We start from the raw sequence: 11,756 nt of genomic DNA, 5'->3' as shown, positions 1-11,756 counted from the left end.
ATGGCAGGAATGAAGGGGAATGAAAGCAGCTTTCTGGCTGCTCCAGCTCTGGGATGGCTGCTCTGTGCCTGCAGCAGGAAGAGCTCTCGGGGTGCCCAAGGGCCAGGGCTGTTGTGCTGATGTGGGGAGATGGGATGGCATGGGGGGGTGTCCTGGGCAGGAGAGCAGGGGACACAGAGGTCCCTGCAGGGGACTGCCCTGCAATGGCACAGGCTGGGGCTGCCTGGCTGAGAACAGCCCATGGGAAAGGTCTGGGTGGGCAGGAGCTGGACAGCAGGCAGCATGTGCCCTGGCAGCAAGGGAGGAGAGCAGCATCATGGGCTGTATGAGCAGGAGCACGGCAGGAGAACAAGGGAAGGGATGATCTGGAATCCTCCATACAGGCTTCAGATCTGCAGTTCAGGTGTGGGTTTAATAATGGGCCCTCAGGTCAGGAGATACTGGAGCAAGATGCCTGTGGGGAGACTCTGGGGGAGCTGGGCTTCTCCAGCCTGGAGAAGGGAAGGCTGATGGGGACCTGAGATTTTGGGAAGGGAAGGCTGATGGGGACTGGCTGCCTGTAGCAGCAAGGAGGACATGGAGAATACAGAGCCAGGCTCCTCACCGTGGTGCCTGTTGGGAGGACAAAAGGCAGTGGGGGATAGTGACAGAGGAGAGGTTCAGGCAGGACAGAAGGAAACCTTGTTCCCATCGGCTCAGGCAAGTGCTGCATCAGGTCACCCAGAGAGGCTGTGCAGTCTCTGGCCTTGAGGATTTCCAACTCAGCTTAAATCAAGCCTTGAACCACTTGCTCTGACTCTGCTCCTGACAGTTTCGACTTGAGACCTGCTGGGGTCCCTTCCAACCTCTGTTCACTTCTGATCCTACAATGATGGGCTTATGAATTATCACAAAGATGCTCTGAGGGCTGGAGTATGTCTCCAGTAATGACAGCTGAGAGCGCTGGGGGTGTTCAGCCTGGAGAAGGCTCCAGGGAGACCTTACTAAAACCATTCCTAAACAGGGCCTACAAGAAATCTGGAGGGGGGTTATTTGCAAGGGCCTGTAGGGACAGGACAAGGAGGAACGGCTTTAAGCTGACAGAGGGGAGAGTGAGATGAGATCTCAGGACAAAGCTCTTCTGTGTGAGGGTGGTGGTGGTAGGACACTGGCACAGGGTACCATCTCTGGCAGTGTGCAAGGCCAGGTTGGACACAGGGGCTTGAAGCAACCTGCTCTAATGGAAGGTGTCCTTGCCCGTTGCTGGGGGTTGGAACTGGATGAGCTTTAATGTCCCTTCCAGCCCAATCCAGTCTGGAATTCCAGGATTCAGGAATCAATAGCATGTTGAGGAGAGGATGCCCTTGAAGGGAGTATTGAAAGGGGACTCTCAGGCTTTCCCAGAGCACCCAGAGCATTTCCCAGTCTGGAATATAGGAAACATTGGACCGAGGCCATGCATCCAAAGGGAGGCAGAGCAGGGCTGCTGGGCTGCAGCTCAAGCCTGTCCTAGGCAGAAATGGCAAGGAAGCAGAGACCAACACAACCTCCTTGGGTAGGGGATGCCCTGCTGTGCAATGACAGCAGTGACTTTTGTGGTTTAAGCCAAGCCGGCAACTCAGAACCATGCAGCCACTGGCTCAATCCCCCCACCCCGTCCTCCCGCTTCCGGAGGGATGGGGAGGAAAATGGAAAGAACGTAACGCCCACGGGTTGAGATAAAAACACTCCAGGAACTAAGGTGTAACACAAATCACTGCTGCTGGCACCAGTAATAATAATGATAAAGGAAATAACAAGGGAACAGAATACAACCGCTTACCGCCTGCCGATAGATACCCAGCCTGACCGAGCAGTGAACTACCCCTTCCGTGTAACTGACCCCAGTTTATATAGTGCATATGTCGTGCTGTGCTATGGAATACCTCTTTGGCTAGTTTGGGTCAGGTATCCCGTCTCTTCTTCCCCCTGGCTTCCCCTCCTCCCTGCCAAGCGTGAGACTCACAAAGTCCTTGGTCAGAGTAAACATTACTGAGCAACAACTGAAAACACCGGTGTTACCAGCGCTGTTCCCAGGCTGAAAGTCAAAAAGCACAGCACTGCACCAGCTACTAAGAAGGAGAAAAATGCCGGCTACTGCTGAACCCAGGAGAGTGACAAAGCCCCAGTCCCTGCCCACAGGGTTCCTGGGGGGAGAAACTCAGGTCCCAGCAGGACCATGACATAGAGGAGTCATAGAGAAGTCATAGAGGGTCACTGAGGGGTCTTAGAGGGGTCATAGAGGATTCATAGAGGAGTCTTAGAGGAGTCTTAGAGTTTTCGGACAGGAGTCATAGAGGAGTCAGAGAGGCATCAGAGAAGACTCAGAGAGGAATCAGAGTGTCATAGAGAAGTCATGGAGGAGTCATTGAGGAGTCATAGTGGAGTCATAGTAAAGTCATACAGCAGTCATATAGGAGTCATGGAGGAGTCATACAGGAGTCTGAGAGGAGTCTTACTTTCATAGAGTCATAGAGGTGTCATAGAGGAGTCATAGAGCAGTTATAGTGTAATCACAGAGGAGTCATGGACGAGTGATAGAGGAGTCCTAGTGTCATACAGGAGTTGTAGAGGAGTCATAGAGACATAGAGAAGTCATAGAGTCATAGAGGAGTCATAGAGGGGTCATAGAGGGGTCATAGAGGGGTCATAGAGGAGTCATAGAGGAGTCACAGAGGAGTCACGGAGGAGTTATAGAGGAGTCATAGAGAATTCATAGCATCATAGATGTGTCAAAGAGAAGTCATAGAGAAGCCATTGTGTCATAAAGTCATAGTGGAGTCATACAGGAGTCATAGAGGGGTTTTAGAGGAAGCATAGAAGTTTCATTTAGTGGTCATGGAGGAGTCATAGTGGGGTAATGGAGGAGTCATGGAGGACTCATAAAGGAGTCATAGAGAAGTCATAGAGGAGTCATAGATTCTTAGAGGTGTCATAGAGGAGTCAGAGGAGTCATAGAGTAGTCAAAGGAGTCATAGTGGAGAGATAGAGGAGTCATAGTGTAGTCATAGAGGAGTCACAGAGGAGTCATAGAGGAGTCAGTCATAGACAAGTAATAGAGGAGTCACAGAGGAGTCAGACAAGTAATAGAGGAGTCATAGATTAGTCATAGAGGCATCATGGTGGCATCATAGAGGTGTTATAGAGGGGTCATAGAGGTGTCAGAGGGATCATAGACACCTCATAGAAAACTCATAGGGGTCATAGTGGAGTCACAGAGGTGTGAAAGAGAGGTCAAAGAGGCATCATAGAGAAATCATAGAGGTGTCATAGAGGAGTCATAGAGGAGTCATAGAGGAGTCATAAAGGAAACGTAGGGGAGTCAAAAAAGAGTCATAGAAAAGTCATAGAGGAGTCAAAGTGGAGTCATAGAGAAGTCATAGAGGAGTCATAGAAGAGTCATAGAGGATTCATGGAGGAGTTAAGGAAGACTCATGGAGGAGTCATTGAGGAGTCATAGAGTAGTCATAGAAGACTCATAGAGGAGTTGTAGAGGAGTGATAGAGAAGTCATAGTGTTATAGAGGGGTCATAGAGTATTCAGAGGGCTCATAGGTGGCTCATAGATGAGTCACAGGAGACATAGTGGAGTCATAGAGGTGTCATAGAGGGGTAATAGAGGTGTCATAGAGACATCATAGATGGGTCATAGAAGAGTCAGAGAGCAGTCACAGAGGAGTCATAGGGGAGTCTTAAAAGAGTCATGGAAGAGTCATACAGGGGTCATGGAGGGGTCATAGAGGTGCCAGAGGGCTCATAGACGCCTCATAGAAAAGTCACAAAAGTCACAGTGGCATCATAGGGGTGTCAAAGAGGGGTCAAAGGCATCATAGAGGTGTCATAGAGGAGTCATGGAGGAGTCATAGGGGAGTCATAGGGGAGTCATAAGAGAGTCATAGAAGAGTGACAGAGGAGTTATAGAGGAGTCAGAGCAGTCATAGAGTATTTGGAGGAGTCATAGTGGAGACAGAGGAGTCATAGAGTAGTCAGAGGTGTCATAGTGGAGACTTAGAGGAGTCCTAGAGAAGTCATTGAGAACTCAGAGAGGAGTCATAGAGCAGTCACAGAGGAATCTTAGTCATAGAGAACTCAGAGAGGAGTCATATAGAGCAGTCACAGAGGAGTCTTAGAGGAGTCATAGTGGAGCGAGAAGAGTCATAGAGGAGTCATAGGGGAGTCATAGATTCATAGATGTGTCATAGAGGATTCATACAGGAGTCATTGTTTCATAACGTCATAGAGGATTGATACAGGAGTCATAGAGGAGTCATAGTGGGTTAGGGTTAGGGTTAGGCTCTACAACTCTTAGAAGAGTTGTAGAGCAGTCATAATGTCATAGAGACTTAGAGGTGTCATAGAGGACTCAGAGCAGTAAATGATCAGTCCTCTTAGAGGAGTCATAGAGGATTCATAGTGGAGTCATACTGGAGTCATAGTGGAGACATAGAGGAGTCATATTGGAGTCATAGAGGTGTCATAGAATATTGAAAGACGAGTCATAGAGGAATCATAAAAGAATCATAAAGGAGTCAGAGAGGAGTCAGAGATGAGTCATAGTGGAGTCAGTGTGGACTCAGAAAGGAGTCAGAGAGTCATAGATGTGTCATACAAGAGTCATGCAGGAGTCATGGAGGAGTCCTGGAGGATTCATTGAGGACTCATGGAGGAGTCGTAGTGGAGTCATAGAGGAGTGGTATAGCTGTCATGGTGGAGTCATGGAGGAGTCATATAGAAGTCATCGAGTTACTGTGGTGTCATACAGTCATAGAGGAATCATAGAGGAGTCATAGAGGAATCATAGAGGAGTCATAGAGGAATCATAGAGGAGTCATAGAGGAGTCATAGAGGAGTCATAGAGGAGTCAAAGGTGTCATAGAGTAGTCAGAGGAATCATAGTGGAGACCTAGAGGAGTCATAGAGGAGTCATAGAAAAGTCATAGAGGAGTCATAGATTCATAGAGGTGTCATAGAGGAGTCCTAGAGGAGTCCTAGAGGAGTCAAAGGTGTCATAGAGTAGTCAGAGGAATCATAGTGGAGACCTAGAGGAGTCATAGAGAAGTCATAGAGGAATCATATAGAGTTCATAGACCAGTCATAGAGGGGTCATAGAGTGGTCATAGAGGAGTCATGGAGGAGTCATGGAGCAGTCATAGAGGATTCATAAAAGAGTCATAGCTGAGTCATAGAGGAGTAATAGAGGAGTCATAGAGGAGTCCTAGGCAAGTCATAGGGGAGTCATAGAGGAGCAATTGTTTCATAAAGTCTACAGGAGTCATAGAGAAGTCATAGAAGAGTCATGGAGGAGTCATAGAGGAGTCATGGAGGAGTCATAGAGGTGTCATAGAGGAGTCATAGAAAAGTCTTAGAGGAGTCATAGAGGGTTCATAGTGAGGTCATAGAGGAGTCATAGATGAGTCATAGTGGGGACATACAGCAGTCATACTGGAGTCATAGACGGGGCATAGAGTCATCATAGAAGCGTCATAGATGCGTCATAGAGGTATCATAGTGGAGTCATGGAGGAGTCATAGAGGGATCCTAGAGGGCTCATAGAGGAGTCTTAGAGGCATCATAGAGGTTTCATAGAGGCATCATAGAGGAGTCTTAGAGGCATCATAGAAGAGTCAAAGAGGAGTCAAAGAGGAGTCAGAGAGGAGTCAGAGAAGTCATAGAGCAGTCAGAGGAGTCATAGTGGAGACAAAGAGGAGTCATACAGAACTCATAGAGGTGTCATAGAGGAGTTACAGAGGAGTCATAGGAGAGTCATATTGGAGTCAGAGTCATAGAGGAGTCATGGTGAAGTCACAGAGCAGTCAGAGCCATCAGAGGAGTCATAGCAGAGTCATAGAGCAGTAACAGCAGTCATAGAGAACTCATAGAGGAGTCATAGAGGAGTCATACATCAGTCAGAGCAGTCATAGAGGAGTCATAGAGGAGTCATAGAAGAGTCATAGAGTAGTCATAGAGGAGTCATCGAGGAGTCATGGAGGAGTCAAAGAAGAGTCATAGAGGAGTCATAGAGGTGTTATAGCATCATAGAGAAGTCATAGAGGATTAAAGAGCAGTCAATTAGGGGTCATAGAGGAGTCTGAGATGTGTCAGAGAGGAGTCCAAAAAGAGTCTTAGGGGAGTCATAGAGAACTCATAGAGAAGTCATAGAGGGGTCATAGAGGGGTCACTGAGGGGTCATAGAGGGTACATAGAGGAGTCAGAGAGGAGTCATACTGTCATAGAGGAGTCATAGAGTCTTAGAGGAGTCATAGAGGAGTCATACAGGAGTCTAAGAGGATTCATACAGGAGAGGAGTCATAAAGTCATAGAGTCATAGAAGTATCATAGTGGAGTCATAGAGGAGTCAATAAGGAGTGATAGTGATAGAAAAATCATAGAATCATACAATGGTTCGGGTTGGAAAGGACCTTAAGATCATCCAGTTCCAACAACCCTGTTGCAGAATGACTCTAAGAGCAGAACCATAGAGTTCTGGAGGACTGTGCAAGCGTCACAAATAAACTAGAAGTTGCTTATCACCCATATTGGGTTGGCCTGTCTGCTTCTCCTCGCCACTTACAAATGGTGCCTGAACAGGGATGTGGACTACAGGGCCCTGGTCGCTGGGGACCTGGATTACAGGGCCCCGACTAGCAGGGACCCAGGATACAGGGCCCCGACTAGCGGGGACCCAGGATACAGGGCCCCGGTCGATGGGGACCCGAATACAGGGCCCCGACTAGCGGGGACCCGGAATACAGGGCCCCGACTAGCGGGGACCCGGGATACAGGGCCCCGGTCGACGGGGACCCGAATACAGGGCCCCGACTAGCGGGGACGCGGGATACAGGGCCCCGGTCGACGGGGACCCGAATACAGGGCCCCGACTAGCGGGGACGCGGATACAGGGCCCAGGTCGATGGGGACCGGATACAGGGCCCCGACTATCGGGGACCCGGGATACAGGGCCCCGGTCGACGGGGACCCGGAACGGCGAGTGAGCGGCGCCGGCGGCAGCGGCCGGGAAGCGCGGTCAATGCTGCTGCGGTGGCGTGACGGACCCGGGTGCTTGGACTAACCGAAAGGAGTCCGCCGCTGGGGCGAACCAGACACTGCTGTGTCGGGAGGCCGATCCGGAGACCGAGGTTACAGGACAACTCAGAAGAAGACGATCCGGAAAAGGCTGGCCATGAAAATGGACAGAGAGGTAGCCCTGGACTTATTACAGTGCTTTTTATAAAAGTGGGGAACTGAGCCCTGAACTTTTTACAGTGTAGATACTGCTGGCCATTTCTTCCAGCACAGGCTGGCCACCTGTGTCGGAATGAGTGTGCATTTTGATCAGTCTAAAAGCCCAAGCCTCATACGATGTGGGGGAGGCAGAACCTCTGCGGGGACGCCCACTAAGGTTGAGCCTGCCACCTCTCACTGCAATGATGCTTCTCGGAGATGGTTTGCTGTTAGTCTCCACAGGGTCCTTGTGCCACTTTCTGTACGTGGGACTGTGTAGTGGGAATAATAATTGTCTTTTTGTGTTTCAAATATTGAACTTGTGTGGAGTGTGCTTGTGGGATCCCACACGTGTGTGTGTGTGTGTGTGTTGAGGGCAATCGGTGTTTTGTGTATGGTTGGGTTTATTGTAAAAGTTTAAATGGGTAGCTGTTTAACATTTTGGGCATGAAAGAGTTAATGTAAAAGTGTGGCTGCCGGCAGGTATTTATGGTTGCTGCTGAAGCGGGCAGGCGGCTGTAGCTGCTGCCGAGCAGGCTGGCTTTTGCAGGGATTAAAAAAAAAAAAAAAAAAAAAAAAGAAACACAAGAGGGGGGGGAAGAGCAATGACGCAGCAAACTCCTTGCCGGTTAACAATGTGCAGTTTAACCTGTCTGCTTCTCAAGAACTGATAACCTGGGGGAGGGGGTATATTTGTGTCCTCCTGCCTACAGGTCCATGGTGACTGCCTGCAAAGTTTGTCAAGCCTTGCCATGAGCTGGACAGACGAATGGAAAAACCTGATGCCTCAGCTACAGGAGCTGACCGTGATTACCCCAAGCAGAATGAGATAGAGGAAGAACAAATAACTGCAAAACATCACTTGGGGGCAACTGAAAAGTAACATCCTGAATATGTGTGCTTGTAATGTAGCTATTATTAGAGGTTGTGATTTTGTGTATAAAACCACCTGTATTTACTAGCTAGTTGTTAATAAGAAACTGCACCTTGTATTGTATAGATTTGTCACTTGTAAAAGAGATGTTAGAGTATGGAGATTTGCAGTAGCTGCTAGAAAATGCTAAAGCAAAAGCTAGAAAGATTTTAATACAATGGTAGTGTCATAAAGCAGGTGATGGAACAAGTTTAAGAGGGTGGGAGAATTCCAGTGGTAAGAAATTTCTTTGGCTAGTCCTTCACTGCCATCAGCATCTTCAACATGCTGCTGCACCCTGTAATAGTTACTCTGCTAATGTGAATTTGTGTGTGCCTTGCTGTAGTAACGACTTGTTACTGGATGAAGCAGGTGAAACTCTGCATTGACAACAAGGTGCAAGGACTGAGGCTGACCAAATGCCTGCTACCACAATCAAGGGCAAGACTGGGTTGGCTTCTGTGTTTGCCACCAAGAAGAACCTTTAGCTCCGCTGTTGGCTGCAACCCAGCAGGCGTGGAGCGGTGGGGACACATGCCATGCCAGACCTTGATGTGAAGGATCAGAGAGCTATACAGCCTGTTATCAGAGAGCCATACAGCAGAAAAAAGGGGCAGGCCCAGGCAGCCTCTAGTTGGCATATGTTGGGGATATAATCTAGCCCAGATCCCCTGCTCAAGTAGGGTCACCCAAACCATATATAAAACATAAAGGGGGAGTATGCACAGCTCTGAAGGAAGAATGTTGTCTGTATGCCGATCACACTGGTATAGTGAGAGATACTATGGCCAAACTACGGGAGAGACTAGAAAAACGAAAAAGGGAACGGGAGGCGGAACAGAATTGGTTCACATCCTGGTTCACCAATTCACCGTAGCTTACCCCCTTAATATCTACCCTGATAGGGCCGGTTATAACAATCCTGATGCATTGATTTTTGGACCCTGTATATTGAATAAGCTGACGTCATTTGTCAAAAGCCGTTTGGGAAAGGTTAACATCATGCTCATAGAATGCCAACAGTTGCTTTAGGAATGTTCTTTTTCAGAATTTTTGGTCTATCCCCAGTTATACCTTGTCATTCTCTGCTATCACTTGTTTCAGGTGCCTTGTCCGATGCGCTCTGCATCCCTATTTCAAGCATATATTGTGTTTGCAGAAACTGTTTTCAGTGTTGTGTGAAAGCATCAACCATATGCTGTTGTTATACCCAGTTAGTTTTATTAAGCATAGGGAGGGGAGAAATGTAGGTAGTTAGGGCCTGGTGGACGGAAGATATCGCGCTGTACGGAAAGATAGAGCCCCCAAGATAGAGCCCCCTGTTTAATAGCCAATAGTATGTAGCTTGTGATGTAAGCAGACGGAAGTGACGCTGTAAACCTAGAGTATATAACGCTGCGTTGCGAAGTAATAAACGCCATTTGCCGTCCACCACACTGGTGTCTGTGAACTGATGGCCCGAGCGGCCTGGGGTTGGTCGCTGTGCCGGTCCTGAACCAGGTCGCCAGGCCTTGCAAAGGCAACAGTACTTGGCCCGTTTTGGGTCTGTTTTGGGGCTCTGACCATGTATCCCACAGGAGAAGCAGGACAAGGTGGCCTTGGGGTGGTTTTGTCCTATTTTTGTCATGTTTTTTGTCTTTTTTGAGGCTCTGAGCCTCTATCCCATAGGAGAAGCAGGAGAAGATGGTTTTGGGGCTTTTTTGTTCTGTTTTAGGTCTGTTTTGGGGCCCTGACACTGTATCTCATAGCAGAAGGAGGACAAGGAGGTTTTGTCCTGCTTTTTGGGGTGTTTTCGGGTGTTTTTGGCCTGTTTTGGGTCTGTTTTGAGGCTCTGACCCCGTGTCCTATAGAAGAAGCAGGACAAGGTGTTTTTGGGTTGGTTTCGGGGTTTTGGAGCTGGTTTTGGGGTTTTTGGAGTAGTTTTGCCTTGTTTGGGGTCTGTTTTAGGGCTCTGACCCTGTATCCCACAGGAGAAGAAGGACAAGGAGATTTTGGGCTGGTTTTGTCCTATTTTTGTCATGTTTTGTGTCTTTTTTGGGGGTTATGACCCTGTGTTCTGTAGGAGAAGCAGGACAAGGTGGGTTTGGGGTGGTTTTGGGGCTTTGGAGCTGGTTTTGGGGTGATTTGGGTTGTACTTGGCTTGTTTTGGGTTTGTTTCAGGCCTCTGACCATGTATCTCACAGGAGAAGCCGGACAAGGTGGCCTTGGGGTGGTTTTGTCCTGCTTTGGGGTTTTTTGGGTCATTTTTGGGACTCTGACTCAGTATGCCATAGGAGAAGCAGGACAAGGTAGTTTTGGGGTGGTTTTGTCTTAGTTTTGTCATGTTTTTTTGTCTTTTTTGAGGCTCTGACCCTGTATGCCATAGGAGAAGCAGGACAAGTTGGTTTTGGGGTGGTTTGTCCTGGTTTTGGCCTGTTTTTGGGCTCTGAACCTGTGTTCCATAGGGGAAGGAGGACAAGGTGGTTTTGGGTTGGTTTGGGGGTTCTTGAGCAGGTTTTGGGGTGATTTGGGTTGTAGTTGGCCTGTTTTGGGTCTGTTTCAGGGCTCTGACCATGCATCCCACAGGTGAAGCAGGACAAGGTGGCCTTGACGTGGTTTTGTCCTGTTTTGGTTTTTTTGGGGGTCTGTTTTGGGGCTCTGACCATGCATCCCACCGGAGAAGCAGGACAAGGTAGTTTTGGGGTGGTTTTGTCCTATTTTTGTCATGTTTTTTGTCTTTTTTGAGGCTCTGACCCTGTATCCCATAGGAGAAGCAGGAGAAGATGGTTTTGGGGCTTTTTTGTTCTGTTTTAGGTCTGTTTTGGGGCCCTGACACTGTATCTCATAGCACAAGGAGGACAAGGAGGTTTTGTCCTGCTTTTTGGGGTGTTTTGGGGTGTTTTTGGCCTGTTTTGGGTCTGTTTTGAGGCTCTGACCCTGTGTCCTCTAGAAGAAGCAGGACAAGGTGTTTTTGGGTTGGTTTGGGGCTTTTGGAGCTGGTTTTGGGGTTTTTGGAGTGTTTTTGTCCTGTTTTGGGTCTGTTTCAGGCCTCTCACCCTGTATCCCACAGGAGAAGTAGGACAAGGATGTTTTGGGGTGGTTTTGTCCTATTTTTGTCATGTTTTGTGTCTTTTTGGGGGCTCTGACCCTGTGTTCCATAGGAGAAGCAGGACAAGGTGGTTTTGGGTTGGTTTGGAGGTTTTGGAGGTGGTTTTGGGGTGATTTGGGTTGTACTTGGCCTGTTTTCGGTCTGTTTCAGGCCTCTGACCAAGTATCTCACAGGAGAAGCAGGACAAGGTGGCCTTGGGGTGGTTTTGTCCTGTTTTGGTTTTCTTGGGGGTCTGTTTTGGGGCTCTGACACTGTATGCCATAGGAGAAGCAGGACAAGGTGGCCTTGGGGTGGTTTTGTCCTGCTTTGGTGTCTTTTTGGGTCAGTTTTGGGACTCTGACCCTGTATGCCATAGGAGAAGCAGGAGAAGATGGTTTTGGGGCTTTTTTGCTCTGTTTTAGTCTGTTTTGGGGCCCTGACACTGTATCTCATAGCAGAAGGAGGACAAGGAGGTTTTGTCCTGCTTTTTGGGGGGTATTTTTGGGGTGTTTTTGGCCTGTTTTGGGTCTGTTTTGAG

This window comes from Pezoporus flaviventris, unplaced genomic scaffold, assembly GCF_033815535.1.
Source record: "Pezoporus flaviventris isolate CSIRO_AGI_PZ_B2104156 unplaced genomic scaffold, CSIRO_AGI_Pfla_v1 ptg000179l, whole genome shotgun sequence".
NCBI classification, from domain to species: Eukaryota; Metazoa; Chordata; class Aves; order Psittaciformes; family Psittacidae; genus Pezoporus; species Pezoporus flaviventris.
Note: the sequence above shows the minus strand (reverse complement) of the source record.